We start from the raw sequence: 19031 nt of genomic DNA, 5'->3' as shown, positions 1-19031 counted from the left end.
TGCAAGGAGGGTTCCTGCTCCGAATACTTCATAGAAGATGTTGAACACAAGGATAGTGTCCGGCTTTGCAAAATAAGTTCCACATACCACCGTAGAGAGAATAACATTTGCACAAATCCAATCTGCTGACGTATTCCGCAGCGTGACATGATGCCACGGCCAAGCCTTTATTCGAATCATTTTACTGTTCCACCTCAGCGCGTTTAGCGAGGCGGTTTCCTTGGCACGTTTTGTCAAAGCAGAGATCGTGTCCCCTTATTCCGGGATTCTCATCAATATGGGCGTGGGTAACCCCACCGTGCCATTAACCGCGGAGCTTGGGAGATAAGCGAGTTTTATTAGGCTGGTGGTCGCTGGTAGTTTTGGCCGCCCATATAAGGGGATAAGGATCTACCCTTTCGATTTACGCCCTCTTCCTCCTTTGCTTATCCATCTCTACGCACTCAAGCTCCAGCGCCCAAGTCCGCACTTCCTACCCCAACCTTCTCCAATCATGTCCGGAGCGGGAGGTAGATGGATGGCCTCCTCCGCCACGGAGGGACAAATCAAAAAGTTGAGGAAGGCCGGATACTTGTCTGACGACATCGCGCACCGGCTTCCAGATGAGGGGCAACTCATCCCCACCCCTAGGCCCCATGAGAGGGTTGTATTTCTCCCCCATTTCCTCCGCGGACTGGGCTTTCCTCTTCACCCATTCATCCGGGGGCTCATGTTCTATTACGGCCTGGACTTCCACGATCTGGCCGCGAACTTCATCCTCAACATCTCGATGTTCATCGTCGTGTGCGAGGCCTTCCTCCGCATCCAGCCTCACTTTGGCCTATGGCTAAAGATCTTCGGCGTCAAGCCGAAGGTCGTGGGCGGCCGCCAAGCGGAGTGCGGATGCGCCATGGTGGGCAAGATAGCCCCCTTTAGTCCCGGTTCGTGACTCCAACCGGGACTAATGCCCCCTTTAGTCCCGGTTGGTACCACCAACCAGGACCAAAGGCCTCTTTTCAGCAGCCTAACGGGCGGGAAGCGGCGACCTTTGGTCCCGGTTGGAGGCACCAACTGGGACTAAAGGGTGGGCATTGGTACCGGTTGGTACCACGAACCGGTACCAAAGGACCCTGTGCTGTCAGCGTCGGGGCCAAAGTTTAGTCCCACCTCGCTAGTTGAGAGGGGCGCGCAGTGGTTTATAAGCCCCACTGTCGCACCCTTCTCGAGCTCCTCTCCACCGTAGGCTTGCGGGCCTATTTGTTACTGCTTTGCCTGATGGGCCTGCTGGGCCTACTACGGGCCTGAATCCTGGCCCATGGTAGGGTTTCTAGTCGTATTCAGGCCGTGGGGGCCTAGTAGGAGGCAATTTTTTTGTTTTCTTTCTTGCTTTATTTATTTTATTTTGTTTCTACTTACAACAAAATATTTATTGTTGCTATTTTTAATTATTTTCTATTTTTTTGTTTTGTTTTCTGCATTATTTATTTTCTTTTGTTTTTTGCTTTTATTTTTAATTCTTTTTGCTTTTAGTTTTTGAAAAATTATAAACTTTCTGTTAGTGCCATTAGTTTTCAAATTTGAAAACATTTTTTTGTTTTCTTTCTTACTTTATTTATTTTATTTTGTTTGTACTTACAACAAAATACTTATTGTTGCTATTTTTAATTGTTTTTTTTGTTTTCTACATTATTTATTTTCTTTTGTTTTTTGCTGTATTTTTTAATTCTTTTTGCTTTTAGTTTTAGAAAAATTATAAACTTTCTGTTAGTGCCATTATTTTTCAAATTTGAAAACATTTTTTTTTGTTTTTTTGTTTTCTTTCTTACTTTATTTATTTTATTTTGTTTCTACTTACAACAAAATATTTATTGTTGCTATTTTTAATTATACGAGGGCCGAACCATAAGACATTAAAGCATTTCAAATGAACTATGAAAAAGTTGAAAGTTGGCATGGTATCGTAAATTCACCCGCATAGCATGTGCATGTACAAAACGGACAATGGTATCATACTCGTGTGTTACAAAGTTGGCATGGTATCATCATAATAGTTATGGGAGAAAGTCTTCACTTTTTCTTCGCTTGTGTCATTTGCTTATTGCGCCGTAACCATGGATAATCTTCATCGCTTATCAGGATGCTGGGGTCAGCCTTGACTTTCAAGGGAGGAATTTCATGAAACTTTTCATAATCTTCAGATATGTCTGTCTTGCCATCCACTCCCACGATGTCCATTTTTCCTGAAAGAACTATGTGGCGCTTTGCCTCATCGTATGATGTATTCACTTCCTTATCTTTTCTTTTTCTCGGTCTGGTAGACATGTCCTTCACATAGATAACCTGTGCCACATCATTGGCTAGGACGAACGGTTTGTCAGTGTACCCAAGATTTTTCAGATCCACTGTTGTCATTCCGTACTGTGGTTCTACCTGTACCCCGCCTCCTGACAGATTGACCCATTTGCACTTAAACAAAGGGACCTTAAAATCATGTCCGTAGTCAAGTTCCCATATGTCCACTATGTAACCATAATATGTGTCATTTCCCCTCTCGGTTGTTGCATCAAAGAGGACACCGCTGTTTTGGTTGGTGCTCTTTTGATCTTGGTCAATCGTGTAAAATGTATTCCCATTTATCTTGTACCGTTTTCAAATCGTAACAGTCAAAGATGGTCCCCTGGACAACAAGTACAACTCATCACAAACAGTGTTGTCACCTCTGAGACGTGCTTCCAACCAACTGCTGAAAGTCCTGATGTGTTCACATGTAATCCAGTCGTCGCACTGCTCCAGGTGTTTGGAGCGCAGACTGTTCTTGTGTTCATCGACATACGGGGTCACCAAGGTAGAGTTCTGTAGATCTGTGTAGCGTGCTTGAGACCAAGAATATCCGTCCCTGCATATTATTGAGTCCCTTCCAAGCGTGCCTTTTCCAGTCAGTCTCCCCTCATACCGCGATTGAGGGAGACCTATCTTCTTAAGGCCAAGAATGAAGTCAACACAAAACCCGATGACATCCTCTGTTTGATGGCCCATGGAGATGCTTCCTTCTGGCCTAGCGCGGTTACGGACATATTTCTTTAGGACTCCCATGAACCTCTCAAAGGGGTACGTATTGTGTAGAAATACGGGCCCCAGAATGACAATGTCGTCAACTAGATGAACTAGGACGTGCGTCATGATATTGAAGAAGGATGGTGGGAACACCAGCTCGAAACTGACAAGACATTGCACCACATCACTCCTTAGCCTTGGTATGATTTCTGGATCGATCACCTTTTGAGAGATTGCATTGAGGAATGCACATAGCTTCACAATGGCTAATCGGACGTTTTCCGGTAGAAGCCCCCTCAATGCAACCGGAAGCAGTTGCGTCATAATCACGTGGCAGTCATGAGACTTTAGGTTCTGAAACTTTTTCTCTGACATATTTATTATTCCTTTTATATTCGACGAGAAGCCAGTCGGGACCTTCATACTAAGCAGGCATTCAAAGAAGATTTCCTTCTCTTCTTTGGTAACAGCATAGCTGGCAGGACCTTCATACTGCTTTGGAGGCATGCTGTCTTTTTCGTGCGAACGTTGCAGGTCCTCCCGTGCCTCAGCTGTATCTTTTGTCTTCCCATACACGCCCAAGAAGCCTAGCAGGTTCACGCAAAGGTTCTTCGTCACGTGCATCACATTGATCGAAGAGCGGACCTCTAGGTCTTTCCAGTAGGGTAGGTCCCAAAATATAGATTTCTTCTTCCACATAGGTGCGTGTCCCCCAGCGTCACTCGGAACAACTAATCCGCCGGGACCCTTTCCAAAGATTACCTGTAAATCATTGACCATAGCAAGTACGTTATCACCGGTATGCATGGCGGGCTTCCTCCGGTGATCTGCCTCGCCTTTGAAATGCTTGCCTTTCTTTCGACATTGATGGTTGGTCGGAAGAAATCGACGATGGCCCAGGTACACATTCTTCCTGCAGCTTCCCATGTATATACTGTCGGTGTCAAGTAAACAGTGCGTGCATGCGTGGTATCCCTTGTTTGTCTGTCCTGAAAGGTTACTGAGAGCGGGCCAATCGTTGATGGTCACGAACAGCAATGCCTTTAGGTGAAATTCCTCTTGTTTGTGCTCATCCCACGTACGTACACCGTTTCCATTCCACAGCTTTAAAAGTTCTTCAACTAATGGACTTAGGTACACATCAATGTCGTTGCCGGGTTGCTTAGGGCCTTGGATGAGAACTGGCATCATAATGAACTTCTTCTTCATGCACATCCAAGGAAGAAGGTTATACATACATAGAGTCACGGGCCAGGTGCTGTGATTGCTGCTCTGCTCCCCGAAAGGATTAATGCCATCCACACTTAAAGCAAACCATACGTTCCTTGGGTCACTTGCAAACTCATCCCAGTACTTTCTCTCAATTTTTCTCCACTGTGACCCGTCAGCGGGTGCTCTCAACTTTCTGTCTTTCTTACGATCCTCACTGTGCCATCGCATCAACTTGGCATGCTCTCCGTTTTAGAACAGACGTTTCAACCGTGGTATTACGGGAGCATACCACATCACCTTCGCAGGAACCCTCTTCCTGTTGGGCTCGCCGTCAACATCACCAGGGTCATCTCGTCTGATCTTATACCGTAATGCACCGCATACCGGGCATGCGTTCAGATCCTTATACGCACCGCGGTAGAGGATGCAGTCATTAGGGCATGCATGTATCTTCTGCACCTCCAATCCTAGAGGGCATACGACCTTCTTTGCTGCGTATGTACTGTCGGGCAATTCGTTATCCTTTGGAAGCCTCTTCTTCAATATTTTCAGTAGCTTATCAAATCCTTTGTCAGGCACAACATTATCTGTCTTCCGCTGCAGCAATTCCGGTACGGTAACGAGCTTTGTGTTGCCATCTTCGCAATTGGGGTACAACCCTTTTTTGTGGTCCTCTAACATGCGATCGAACTTCAGCTTCTCCTTTTGAGTTTCGCATTGCGTCCTTGCATCGACAATGACCCGGCTGAGATCATCATCATCGGGCACATCGTTTGGTTCCTCTTGATCTTCAGCAGCTTCGCCTGTTGCAGCATCATCGTGCACATCATCTGGTTCCTCTTGATCTTCGGTAGCATCACCGTATTCAGGGGGCACATAGTTGTCATCGTACTTTTCTTCTTCGCCGTCTTCCATCATAACCCCTATTTCTCCGTGCCTCGTCCAAACATTATAGTATGGCATGAAACCCTTGTAAAGCAGGTGGGTGTGAAGGATTTTCCGGTCAGAGGAAGACTTCGTATTCCCACATATAGGGCATGGACAACACATAAAACCATTTTGCTTGTTTGCCTCAGCCACTTAGAGAAATTCATGCATGCCCTTAATGTACTCGGAGGTGTGTCTTGAACCGTACATCCATTGCCGGTTCATCTGCGTGCATTATATATAATTAAGTGTGTCAAAAATCATTACAGAACATCATGAATAGATAATTAAGTGACCAAATTAATAGAAGTTCATCATCACATTAAAACCAAAGTACATACATAGTTCTCATCTAACAACATAAAGCTCTGTAGAGCATCTAAATTAATTAAACCATACATTGAAACTCTGTAAAACATTTCAATGCAAAAACAAATGCGATCATAATCGCAACCAATGTAACAACTGATCCAACGGCATATTGATACCAAGCCTCGGTATGAATGGCATATTTTCTAATCTTTCTAATCCTCAAGCACATTGCATCCATCTTGATCTTGTGATCATCCACGACATCCGCAACATGCAACTCCAATATCATCTTCTCCTCCTCTTCTTCAACTAAATTTAACCTCTCGACAATAGGGTCGGTTGGAATTTCCGGTTCAACAACCTCCTAGATAAATAAAATCTATGTCACGTTGGTCGGCATAATTGTCATAAACAATAGATGAAACAATAGTTATGAAAAGATAATATATACCACATCCAAATCATAGACAGGACGAGGACCGACGGGGGCGGATACCAAAACCATCGCACTATATAAGATGCAATAATAAAAATAAAAAAATTATACAAGTATCTATATAAACATACAAGTAAGAATTTTTTTCCTTTCAGAAAGAAGATAAGAACAAGAGGCTCACCACGGTCGTGCCGGCGACGAGATCGGCGCGGGCGATCGACGACGGTGAATACGGGGACGGGACGTGAGGAACCGCTAAACCTAGACAAATATTGAGAAAAATGGAGCTTGGAGGTCGAGCTTGGGGAGGAGAAAGCTTAAGTAGTGTGCCTCGGGCATTCCATCGAACACCTCGTGTGCATAGGAGGTGAGCTAGAGCACCACAAAGCTCTCTCCTCGCCGGCCACGAAAAACAGAGCAGTGAGAGTGCTCTGCTCGCGGGCGAGAGGTATATATAGGGAATTAATTGGTCCCGGTTCAGGCCACCAACCGGGATCAATGGTGGTGGGCCAGGACCATGGCACATTGGTCCCGGTTCGTCCCTCCAACCGGGACCAAAAGGTCCAGACGAACCGGGACCAATGGCCCACGTGGCCCGGCCGGCCCCCGGGGATCACGAACCGGGTCCAATGCCCCCCTTGGTCCCGGTTCTGGATTGAACCAGGACTAATGGGCTGACCCGGCCTGGACCATTGCCCCCTTTTCTACTAGTGGTGTGTAAAAATTATGATGAAACTTATGGCATATACTATACATATTATTACCATATTTTTTACCAATCTTTGAGCAATAGGATCTTTACAGACCACCAAACATATGGAAAACTAATTAGATGCATGATTATGAGAAGAAGATGACAAAACAAATTGGATTACTGTGCTCACAGAAGGAAAAGACAAGTAGAAATCCTTTAGATTTTCAAAGAAAGCGGAACTAAGGTTTTGTTACCAGAGAAAAAATCGATCTTAGTGTGGATGAAACTCCGATCAGAATTATACCCGAATCAATGAGTTCATCACTCTATGATGAACATCTAGATGTAGAAGCGAACGATATCGGCTGCTTGTCCTCATGTATGGAACGGCGTTGGAACCGGAGAGTCGCGGCCTGGTAGCAAAACGACTCAGATGAAAGCAGGCAAAACCACACTGAGGCACACGAAGTTCATCAACATATGGAAACTCCGAACGATCATATTTTTGGAAGGTTTGTCGCCTGTGTCGGCCCACCTCTAATTCTGTCCTTCGGCGCCTACTCCCCGGCACGTTTCCCTCCAGACCGGTGGAGGTGGTAGAGCTCTCCCGATCAGAATTGGACTCAGGGATCCTAAGGCAATCCATGGAATTTATTTTGTGGATATAAAAAAGGCATCAGGCACACCCTTCTCTCCTAGGTTAGGTTACCAGAAAACCTTCAGTTGTGCCTTCGAGGCATCTAATTCTCGTGTATACATGTGTGTGACATGATGGCTGAAGCAAATTTACAAAAAAATAATAATAATTCATAAACCTTGCCAATCTCAGAAAACAAAGTCTTTTGGAGTCCTCTGTGGGATCTGGCTCTCCACCTCTCTAATTGCTGATCTGTGCAGACGTGTCAATTGCTTCATCTTCTTGTCTTGGTTCTTTGCTGTACTAATTACTGATCTGGTGCTCCGTAGTGTTTCATGTTCCACCGCTTCTATGCATTGCAGCAGCAGACTACATGTCCCACGGCTCCCTCCGGAACAACTCTGAGGCTTTCCCTAGCATCACTTGATGACAAAAGACGATTCCATTGTACGAAACAAAGACTTTATTGGCATGGATGCGGAGCAACAGAAATTCACCGTGTCCATGCGAGCTCTTAGTTGGTGCGCCACCATTTAAAACCTCCAAATACGCGCATATAGTATCAAGGGCTTGTGTGCACACTTTTTTGGCAGGCCATGCAGGCATACGAAGGGCACACAGATGCACGTTTTTTGTTCCACCTAAATGCATGCATGCATATAGCAAGCTGTGCGCACTTTTCCTTGAACTGAGGATCTCATGTCCCTTTATGCATCGTCGCATGTACTCTTTTTTTTTTTTTCTAACTGAGCATTGATGTCCTTTTTTTACATATAAGAGCAGCCGCGTCTTTTTCCTAGATGCATCCCACGTCCTAACTTTGGCTACATGTAGCAAAACGTTTTCTTTCCATATAATTATAGTGGCAGTGGTGGGTAATTTTTTGACTTACAATGTTATCTAATTGTTATGAAAACTTGATCTATTAAATTGATAGACGGATGTTTCTAATTTTTGTGGTAATTTCTAGCCTATTTCTCTTTTTCTGATTAACCCATCAAGTACTTTTTCTCCACTACTACTATTAAACAATCAAACAAGAACTTTCTTATGTGCACCCAATAATTAGTACCACAAAATATACGAACCAATCAACACCACACAATTAGTCCCACAAGTCGTAATCTAACAGCCATCATTAATCTAATACCTCTATGGTGTGCACTTAGCATACATGACTGACCGCACTCCACCACCGGAGGAATATTCCAAGTACCAGCCCACGTCCCCTACAATCACGCAATTGTGATCACAAACTAATAAGGAAACTCAACTAAATTAGCTCCCCTCTCCCTTGATCACGGTGCCTCCCACCAACCCTGTCTCCTGCCTGCACATCATAATGTTGAACATGATTGGTGGGAGTCCACGTCCCCTCACATCATAATGCTATAAGCCGTTCGTTTTATATATGTAATTAATTGTTTACTATGTGGAACATGGTTCGTGTTTTGGCTACTGCAATTTTGTAGCTAACTGAATCATGCACCCTGTCTCCTTGGCTTTCAGAATTTACGAACTTGACTTGAGTTGTCGCAGAACACCTGCGATATGGGATTTAGCTTATAGAATTACAAAGGTGCCAATGGTATTAATGTAAGCGCACATAACAGAATGAGCAAATTAATCATAATTAGTTTCAGCTCGGGCCTATGGCCAGTACACATGCACATACATATACACTCATAGGCATGTGCCAAATTATAGAGTGCTACTCTGAAACTACAAAGTGCACTAAGATACCAACAGATACATACATACCTGATGCGTGCTCAAGGACATGCCAACACCCCAGGCAGATACATAAATCTGAAGATACATGAATAAGAAGCAAGATAACAGTCGGTCATTACATAATCAGAAATAGATATTACTTTTACATTACCAGATTTATGATGTAGTGGACAGAGAAAATCCATGAAAAAAATAACCCCAGCTAAAAAATATCATAAGAACACTAAATCAAGTCCTCTTGAGAAATTAGTTCTCTAGCTATCAAAGCAACAGGTCTATGAAATCAAAGCATTACCCCTGCCAAGATCATCATCAGCATCACCATGGACGTTAAATAGCAGGGCCAACAACTTAATGTGGTCCAGTAAGGGGATCTGCCATTCAAAATTGTTATTAATGTCAAATTAGAACTCCGTTGAAACACAATATCAAGAGAAAGGACAGTGTAGTATGTTTGCATCTGATGGTGGTGTTCATGATTAATTTCAACAGCTTCCATGCTTCTCAAAATTTAAAGGCATGAATATTCACATGAAGGCGAAGGTATGACATATCCCAATAGTGCGGGGGCGTGCACCCCATTTCAGGATATAAGCAACAACCAAACATTGGGTAACTATCATCAATCGGTTCCTACTTTGCGCTACTGTTTTGCTGTTGCTTATGTGCAAAATTTAATGGCATGTATTTATACATACCTTGAAGAATTGAAGAGGCAGAGGAAAAAAGAGTATTATGCACGCAATAAAGATGATAGTCTTAAAAGACGTCGTGAAGCCCGTGAGAAGAAACAGGCTTCAACATCACTGCTTAATGACGAGAAAAATGTACCACATACACCCCTGGCCATGTCCCAAGGTAAAAGTGCCCTTGTACTGCATGCTTATTTATTATTCAGATAACTGATGAGATGCCATGTACCAAGGTAAAAATGCCCTTGTACTGGATGCTTATGTATTATTCAGATAACTGGTGAGATGCTAAACTAACTAGAATGTATCATAGATGTAGACCCTAAGGATCTGAAGAGGAAAATGGAGAGGGAAAGGTCATTAATGGTTTTTTATGTGGAAAATGGTTAGTGTTTTTGGCTACTGCACTTTTGTAACTGACTGAATCATGCACTCTATCTCCTTGGCCTGGTGTCAAAAAAGTTGGCTTCCAGAATTTACGAAGGTGACTTGAGTTGTCGCAGAACACCTAAAATATTGAATTTAGCTTAGCAAATTACAAAGGTGCCAAAGGTATTAATGTAATCACACATCAGAGAACGACCAAATTAATCATAATTAGTTTAAGCTCCAGGATGTTACAATGAATTGTACAAATCTGTATAAACCCACTTTTTGCACACATGATGATTGAGAATGTGCATAATTATTTAAAACTGAAAACATCTGAAGTACACCTGATCCATTCTAAACACTAAAGAAGTTGCACTTCCTACTTTCAAAGGGTAAAATGGTGCATTTGAATGTCTGTTTGTTGGAACTACGCAGTTTGATTTAGTAAACAAATATGCCTATCACATGAAGGAATGTTCCATACAATTCCATGGATTTCATAGAACAATAGAAATACTGTGCAATGCAACTCAGAATCAAAACATACTCTTCGATTTATACTTGTTGCTCCCATCCCCTTTCAGCACCTCCTTTTCCTCCCTCGGGAAATCTGAACCATTAAGGGCCTTATCATCAACATAGCCACCAATTAAACGGATGATTTCTCATATAACAGTCTTGAAAGAGAACATTGTAACACAAAACTCACTTTCTAAACATTAAACCAGACACTCATTCATGGTAACCACCATGACGAGCTTAATAGTATTACAAAAGAATTGCCAGTTTTGCACTTCTTGTTCCATTTTAGCTCTTGAGAAACACATGACACTGAATTCATCTTCAATAATAATTCTCCAACTTCCTTTCTTTCATGAAGATAATCTATCATCTTTTGAAAAGATATTGTATCATGCTGACTCTTGGATCCACTCACAGCCAGAAGGTGCAGCAATCTAGAGCAGAATAATAGTCAGTTAAATCAGCTTTTATAATAAAGCTCTATAACCCCGCAAAAAAAGCCCTATAACAGAACAATTATACACAGTCTTGGGAATATTCATGGTGATTTCTCAATGAGGGGATGCACCTGGCGAAGAACCAAATTGACGGGGTGGAGCAGGTGGCAGGGTTGCAGAGAGGGACTTACCTGGACCTGGACGACCGCACGGGAGAGGGTGGAGAGGCTCAAGGCGGCAACGGAGAGGGTATCAGGAGGAGGGAGGGGCCCGGCGTCGCCGGCGAGCATGCCGACCTCGAGCGCCTTCTCGAACACTTCGGCCAACGGATTCGGAGAAGGTGCGGGGTAGAGCAGGCGCGTGCGAGTGCCACACCTTCGCGTCCACCTTCGCCGGCGCCTAGCGCTGGCGCGAGCATGCCGAGCTCGAGGGCCTCCTCGGCCACTTCCTCGAGCGATTCCACATCAAGGGGAGGAAGAGCAGCGGCTGCGAAGGGGAGCCGCAACCTGACCATGAAGCACCGACGGTGGTGACGAAGGTGAGCGGCGGCCTGACCAGGGAGCGCCGGCGTTGGTGACGAAGAGGGCCGGCTGTGGAGTGAGGGGTGTGGCCACCATGGGAGAATGGGGAACGGGGAGAGAAATGTAAGGGACTGAGGTGGCGGTGGGGAGGATAACTAACGTTTTTTTAAATAAAATTAGGAACTTACCAGAGAGAGATTGTGACTGTGCGCCTTGTCCAAATCAAAAAAATATCTTCTAAAAAGACCCATTCTTTTTTATCCGATTCCCCTGCATGCCTGCCATCCTTTTTATCTTCTACGTAAAAATCATCAGCGTTGGTTACTGTCATTTTTGTTTGATGATTTTAAAATTTGTTATATGAATCTCCATAAAAGTTGATAAATTTTTTGTTGAATATATTTAAGTTAGGTCATCGTGTAGTCTATGGATGTTAAATTTTACAGCGTACTTCACGTGAGATATTTTTTCTGACACTCCTACACATGTATTTTTCGCCACGTATCATTATACTTATTCTATGTTGTACCACTAGGTTACTACTTTATTGGCTCATACGACAGATTGTAGACCAAAACTAGCTGTCACTTTAGTGCACTTGAATTATGATAATTTAAGAAATTGAGACATGAAAAATGATGCAAACAACCCAGGTCCCACGGATTGTATGTTACATGTGCGATCATATTGTTTCGTATAAGACACATTTAAATGGTTCGGTAAAAATAACTTGCTAACAGAGAAACTATATTCAAAATAAATGTTTTTATAAGAGTCAGATTATGAGACGTGCGTTGCACGTGCATGCTTACTAGTATATTTAAATAGATGAGGAAAGGACGGTGGAATAGTATAGATTAGAATCAGATCACCTTTTGCAAAATAAATTTTGAACGTTTTTCCAGGAAGGGCCGTGAGCCTTCGATTTGACACATCTTTTTATTTGTAGAATTAAACAAATATACATCCTAATTATATGTGCTTATCGATCTACACCGTAATAATTTGTTACCACGAGATTAAAGGTTCTTAATTTCTGATTGACATGGGAATTTTGAGGGAGTCCATAATTAGTATAGGTATATATATATATATATATATATAGATAGACAGATTTTATTATCCATATAATTGAAGAAATCTACATCCTAATTATATGGGCTGATCGATCTACACCGTAATAAATTGATCCCATGAGATTAATGGCTCTTAATTTCTGATTAACGTGGGAATTTTCAGGGCGTCCATAATTATCATAGATATATAGAGAGAGATAGATAGATAGATACTATGCATAGGTTTTGGAGGTGCCCGCATGCAATTGAGTTTTGGAGGTGGCTGCGTGAGGCTGTCGCTGCCCCGCTGCCATGCCTTTCGGTGCAAGTTCATGACCCTGCGGCCTTACGTGCATGGCTCATGGATTGGCTTAGCTCCACAGGGTCTGAAGAAAAGGAAATTGTGATTAGGAGTTGGTACGAGCTATGGACTATGAGGAATGAAGCAAAGGAAACATGCAGAATGAAAGACCGGAAAGGTGTGACTACTCCCGGGTGTACTCACACCCATTATCTCAATCATCCAATTTTTCCCTTCCGCAGAATGAAAGACCCAGGAAGTATATGTGAACGAGTGCTTCGGCTTACTGCTGAATGGAAGTCTGTGCGTGAGAAAATACCTCAACAGAGAGAAAGAAACGCATTGGAGCGATGGAAAAAGCCAGCTGAAGGATGGATAAAAGCTAATGCTGATGGTGTTATGGCAAAGCACCAAGAATCAGGAGGGGGAGTTGCCGTCCTTAGGAACCACCATAGCAAGTTCATTGCGGGAGCATGCCATTTTTTCCCTTCCGCTCACGATGCCGAGGTGGCGGAGCTGATGGCGTGTCAACGGGCCCTTGTTCTAACCAAAGGAATTAACGCCCGGACGGACTCCCAATTGGTGGTAACCAAGATCAGAAACAAGCAACGGGATTTCTTTGCAAATGGGCAACTAGTTGACGAGGCTAAAGAGTTACTTCACTCTTTTCTTGAGTTTAGGGTTGCTTGGGTGCGACTATCGGCTAATAAACACTACTAGGAAAAGGGCTATAGATGGGATGGACACTAATGGCGCACTGTACATGTGGTGCGCCATTACTAAATACTAATGGCGCACCATGTGTTGATGCGCCATTAGTGTGCAAATACTAATGGCGCACCACATCCCATGGTGCGCCATTAGTAATTTTTTTTATAATTTTTTAAAAACTACTAATGGCGCACCATGGGAGTGATGCGCCATTACTAGTTGACATAGTAATGGCCCACCACACCCACCGTGCGCCATTAGTAGTTTTGAAAAAAAAAATTAAAAAAATTGTTAGTAATGGCGCACATGTGGACAGTGCGCCATTACTAGTTTTAACTAGTAATGGCGCACTGCCCATAGGTGCGCCATTACTAACAATTTAACTAGTAATTCTCCGCAGAATTAAAGAAATCTACATCCTAATTATATCGGCTGATCGATCTACACCGTATGAATTTTCAGGGAGTACATAATTAGTATAGGTATAGATAGATAGATAGATAGATAGATAAGACAAGATAAGATATAAGATATAAGATATAAGATGGAAGATGCTTCAACACCCACTTACACCATATTGCAACAATCCTTCTGACATAATGAATATCTTATGGAGATGTCTATCTTCATCATCATGTATATCTGGTGGAGATATCTATCTTCATCATCATGTATATCTTGTGGAAATATATTATGTATGTGGAACTAATGGTAGATGCATATCTTCTAATTTCTTTTATTGATAAAAGTCATGAGACAATGCTACAATATCTTAAAGATATTCTACACATCACTTCAGCAAACCTGCTTAATCCAAGCTTCCATAAATAGAGTCCCTCTGGAAGAACACTTCTGGCTTTTCGCAAGCAGAGCAAAATGATGGCCGGGAAAATGACCATTCTAGTGATCATGTTTCTGGTCCTATTAACCATTGAAGGTACAATGAATCATACGTTAACCTACATATGCCATACTTATGTATATATAGAAAGACAATACCAAAACCTTCTTATATTTAGTTATAGGTGTAGTACTTCTATATTCATAGCAGTACTTGGTATTTGTTTATTGTCTCAAATTCGTCATTGTGAACTTATGATAATAATAGGCTTGGTATACGGTCCTTGTGTTCAACTTATACCAAAGGAAAAACTGATCCACACTTATCTGATTTTCCTTTTATTTCACAGTTTTGCCTTGTCCCTTTACCTCTTGATGCTAATTCAGGACTTGATTTCACAAACAGAACCCAGTAGTGGAGAGCAACTAGGCCGCCAAAAGTTTATTGGTGGTGGTGCTTCACCTTTATCTCCCGGACGAGGTGGGAAGGCTTTGGCTCCATCTACAGGAACAGATAGAGGCGATGATAATTTGGCTCCAGTGCTACCACTCAGACATGATTGCAAGGAAAGAAAGGCATATGGCCCGCCATGTCGTGACGTTCATCCAGTAATCGTCTGTGAACTCTATTGCACCGGGTTACACTTTAATGGTGGCCGTTGTCGTGGCCCTAGCCCTAATGATTTTTGTTATTGCTCTTCGTGTTGAGGGCATTGCCCTGCGAAAAAGAAAATAAATAAAGTTTACCTGCACATGTTTAGTTTGTATGATTTCCTTTTGGACTTTCTAATCCAGTTAAAGTTGCTCAAAAGATAAAATCTGGGCCAGGACCTATGTGTTGTTATAGCTAAGTTAGTCATGTATTATGAGGTGATATATGCAGATTATCCACAACTCCACATCTATATCTATATCTATATCTATATCTATACCTATTGAACATATAAACCCTGAAGAACTCCTAGGCACAACGAAGCCAGCCACGTCGCCTTTAAATCGCTTCGTGCCACCACTTGTAAATTTTGTGCCCCGCCAAGGGCATTTTAGTCTTTTTATGTGTAGGGGTATAAATAGAAAACGCTGCCATGGAGAAACCCTCGCCGCTGCCGGTCGCCTCCCCCTCAGCCGCCTCCTCTCCCCCACGCCGCCCTTCCTCTTCCCGCTCGTCTCCTCCTCTCCTCTTCCCTCGACCCCGTCCCTGCTTCCCTCTCCGACCAGGGCCAGAGCCTCGCCGGCCGCTCCCCCCAGCCAATGTCCCTCTCCAGATGCATCCTCCCCGAGATCCAGGTACGGAGAGAGTCATGGTGGCAGGGGCAGATGCGTGAGGAGGAGGAGGCCGTGGTCATGGTGGCGCGACGAAGGTCGTGCCTTGCCCCCCGCCGCCTCTCTCGCGTCCCTCTTTTCCCTGCCCCTCCCCGGCGTCCTTGCCTTTGCCATGGACTCCACCATCCCTCTCCATCTTCGGGGGTCGCTGCACGCCATGATTCCAGATTGGTCGCAGGTCGAGAAGGAGCAGTTGCTGCAGTGAGGGCAGCAGGGTCCCCACCCCGGTGGTTGCGTGCAGAGGGGGAGAGGTCAAGGACGGTTGCCAGTTCATGGAGGAGAGATGCAACACAGCGGTGAGCTCTTTCTTCCTCCTTTCCTCATCTTCCCATGGTGAACTGGGCTCATACTTCCTTTTTTTCTTCTAATTATGCACATAGTGTTTGGGTTGCACTTGATTCCTACACTGAGTTTCAGTGGTGGCATGGTGTCCATCTCCAGGCCGGTTGCAACCTTCTGCCCCCATCATTCCCTGTATTTTTTTCATAATTTACACACTAAGTTGTAGATTGTTTTTATTTTCTATCAACTGGATGCAGGTTTAGTTTACCTTTTAGACTTTGTTTTAGATTAGCCTTTCCTGTATATACGTTCTTTGATGGATCAGCTGCGTTCGATTGTAGGTAATGTATATACGTTCTTTGATGGATTAGCCGCCTTAGATTGTAGGTGCTGCTGAGCACAAAGTTGTATTTGGATATGATATTAGATTTACCATCATTTTTTTTGCTAATTTTAATCTGATGCAAAAGAGTTCAGTATATTTAAAATTTGGTTTCATATAGAAGCCCATCATTGGAATCAGTATACGTCTGCTGATAAATCCCTTTTGTATGATCATGCCTTTTAGGAATTGATATTCCAATCAATCTGTTGATGCGGTGTTTGTTGGAGGCGAAGGGTAGCGACGGGTTCATTCTGAGGTCGTCTTCCTCGAGGTACATTCATGCGTTACTTCAGTTCACCTTACAAGAAATGCTTAGCCCGCAGATCTGCTCTCTCATCTGAGTATGTATGCCTTGTATCTTGCAGTTCTTCCTAAGGGAGTATTATTGCAGATCCCAGAAGAAGACTATCTTCTGCTTATTTCCACCACCATAATACTTTCTTCATGCAATTGAGGCCGATGAGACGGGGAAGGAGCTACAGGGGAGGGGGAGGAGGCCGACGTCAGGGGGAAGGAGCAAGCCGGTGAGAAGGGCAAGCGGAGTAATCTGCTCTAATTATCAGTTTCTTTGCTCATAATTTGGTGCACATTTGCTTGCAGTGTCTTATTTTGTCCATTTTTCTTGGACGAATTGTGATGTCAAGAGATTTAGAATACAACTGTTGATAGCCTCTCTGCTCTATATTTTGAAATGTATAATCCTTGGGTGATGTTTAGGTCTAGATGTTGGTATTTTCATCCATAAAAAACCATGAAGTTGTATGTGCATTTCCTGCTATGCATCTCTGCAGATATTTGATTGATGCACCTTTTTCTGTATGCCCAGTTTTGCGCCCCGTGTGTTGTTCAGGTGTTGAGGGCCATTTTCCCTATGTAGGCTCGGATGCATGGTGCGAGGCAGTAATAGCGGCAGTGGATCGAGAGAAGTGGAGAAGAGGGTTCCTCCAAGCTCCATCCATGAATGACGCCGGTCCAATGCTCAGGTAAATTTTTGCTCTTCCTTCATTTCTTCATCTTCAGTTGAAGAATCATCCCTCTACTGTCTTCTCGAAGGGTGGCATGCGGCAATGTCTGGGACCAGCGAGGAAGATGACCGGTGTACATCCTTTGGTATAAAGTTGAAGTAAGCTCTAAGCACCACTAAGCCTACCTTGCACTTGCTACATCTGTTTTTTTGTTAGTTACATACTTCCCTACTTCTCTTGGGTTATGAGGGTGATCTTATATGTGTTGCACTGGTCAGGACATGGTGAGTCTTGTGGCGCGAAGCCAACAACACGCAGCGGCAAGTCGAGCACACTGGCCTGAGCCGCAATACACCAACACCATCAGGTTCGCTTCCTTCCTTGCTTGATTCACAAGTGTGAGCCAAATAATTATATTCATAGTGGAATGAGTTTCTTTTCTGACATAATATACTTTGATCAGTGTCTTGAAACTTCAGATTGGAGATTTCTAGCTAGAGAAAGAGAATAAAATTCTTATACTAGTATCACTGTTACAAGCTCAACACAGTAGGAAGAATTGCAAGGATTTGGATGAAAATTTTGAATACTTTTCAGATTGAACGGGTCATATACTAAAGCAAACAATGTAATGTTTTGTAGGAGTTCGAATTATTCTGTACCTCAAGGTGAACCAATCTATCCCCGGAGAGCATATTTTTCTTAATTCTACAATAGAGGATGTCGTGTTTTCCATTTTTGCTTTAATGTGGGCTGGTTAGGCTGTTTTGGTTTTAATGCCTGGCCATAGAGAGAGGAACAACGGACATTGAGGATTGCGGTGGCTGATTTTTTAATTTGTGTTTGCCTCAAGGATTCTCATTTATCTTAACTTCCATTTACTCAAGACAATTACAACATTGGTAGAGAAACTTCTATTTTGTTCTGTTCTTTGTTATATGATACGGCCCAACAGAACTGAAGCAACTAATTTATTCATGAAAATGGTTGGTTTAAATCTTGAAAGCTCATACCGAGATGGCTTTTTTCACAGCTTCATGACGAAGTAAAATAAAAGCTTATGACAGAAGAAACATGCTTTGATAGGCGTCCTTGTCGACCTCGCAGTCTCCAACCCATCCTTAGGTATTGCAGCTCCTTCCAATCCAGTTCACTCCTTTTTGACAATTCCCTTACATGAGCCTTGGAGATATGCACTGAATCGGCTAATGTTTGCTCTGGGAATTTCCTTTTGTAGAGAGGATGTCTTGCCGAATGTAGTTTTTAGTTCTTGATCTTTTTTATACAAGATATCTAAATACTGTAATGACTCTTGCTGGGAAGAAGGTTGTCATATAAGGGGAAAACTTTAGAAGTTACGCGACGTAATTTAAATCATGTGCAACTTGTTTGCTTCCTTGTTGTTTTATTGCATTCGAGATCTTTACTATTTTCACTGTCGAAAATGTAGAGCAGATCTTTAGTATCTTGAATTATCAGTTAAATTTGTTAGTTGTGAGATGCATATGATTCTGCCTTCATTCACAACCATTCATGTGGATTATTCGGTTTGGTTGGTCGTTGTTGGTACTTTCATGCCATCTGATTATGTGCTAGAGTGCTTCCGAACTATGTGTGGGGCCGGGTGTTGTCGGCTAGAC

The 19031-nt window shown here is 43.1% G+C and overlaps 1 long non-coding RNA gene across 1 annotated transcript; it reads left to right on the top strand.

The window, feature by feature from the left end:
• Positions 1-17474: 17474 nt before the first annotated feature.
• Positions 17475-18498, top strand: LOC119282516. The gene is made up of 5 exons (XR_005138763.1): positions 17475-17549; positions 17670-17758; positions 18034-18059; positions 18182-18293; positions 18425-18498. It is a non-coding gene; the product is annotated as an uncharacterized LOC119282516 (long non-coding RNA).
• Positions 18499-19031: the final 533 nt, after the last annotated feature.

This window comes from Triticum dicoccoides, chromosome 3B, assembly GCF_002162155.2.
Source record: "Triticum dicoccoides isolate Atlit2015 ecotype Zavitan chromosome 3B, WEW_v2.0, whole genome shotgun sequence".
Classification (NCBI taxonomy): Eukaryota; Viridiplantae; Streptophyta; class Magnoliopsida; order Poales; family Poaceae; genus Triticum; species Triticum dicoccoides.
The sequence above is the reverse complement of the archived record's forward strand: the minus strand, read 5'-3'. Positions and strand labels throughout refer to the sequence as shown.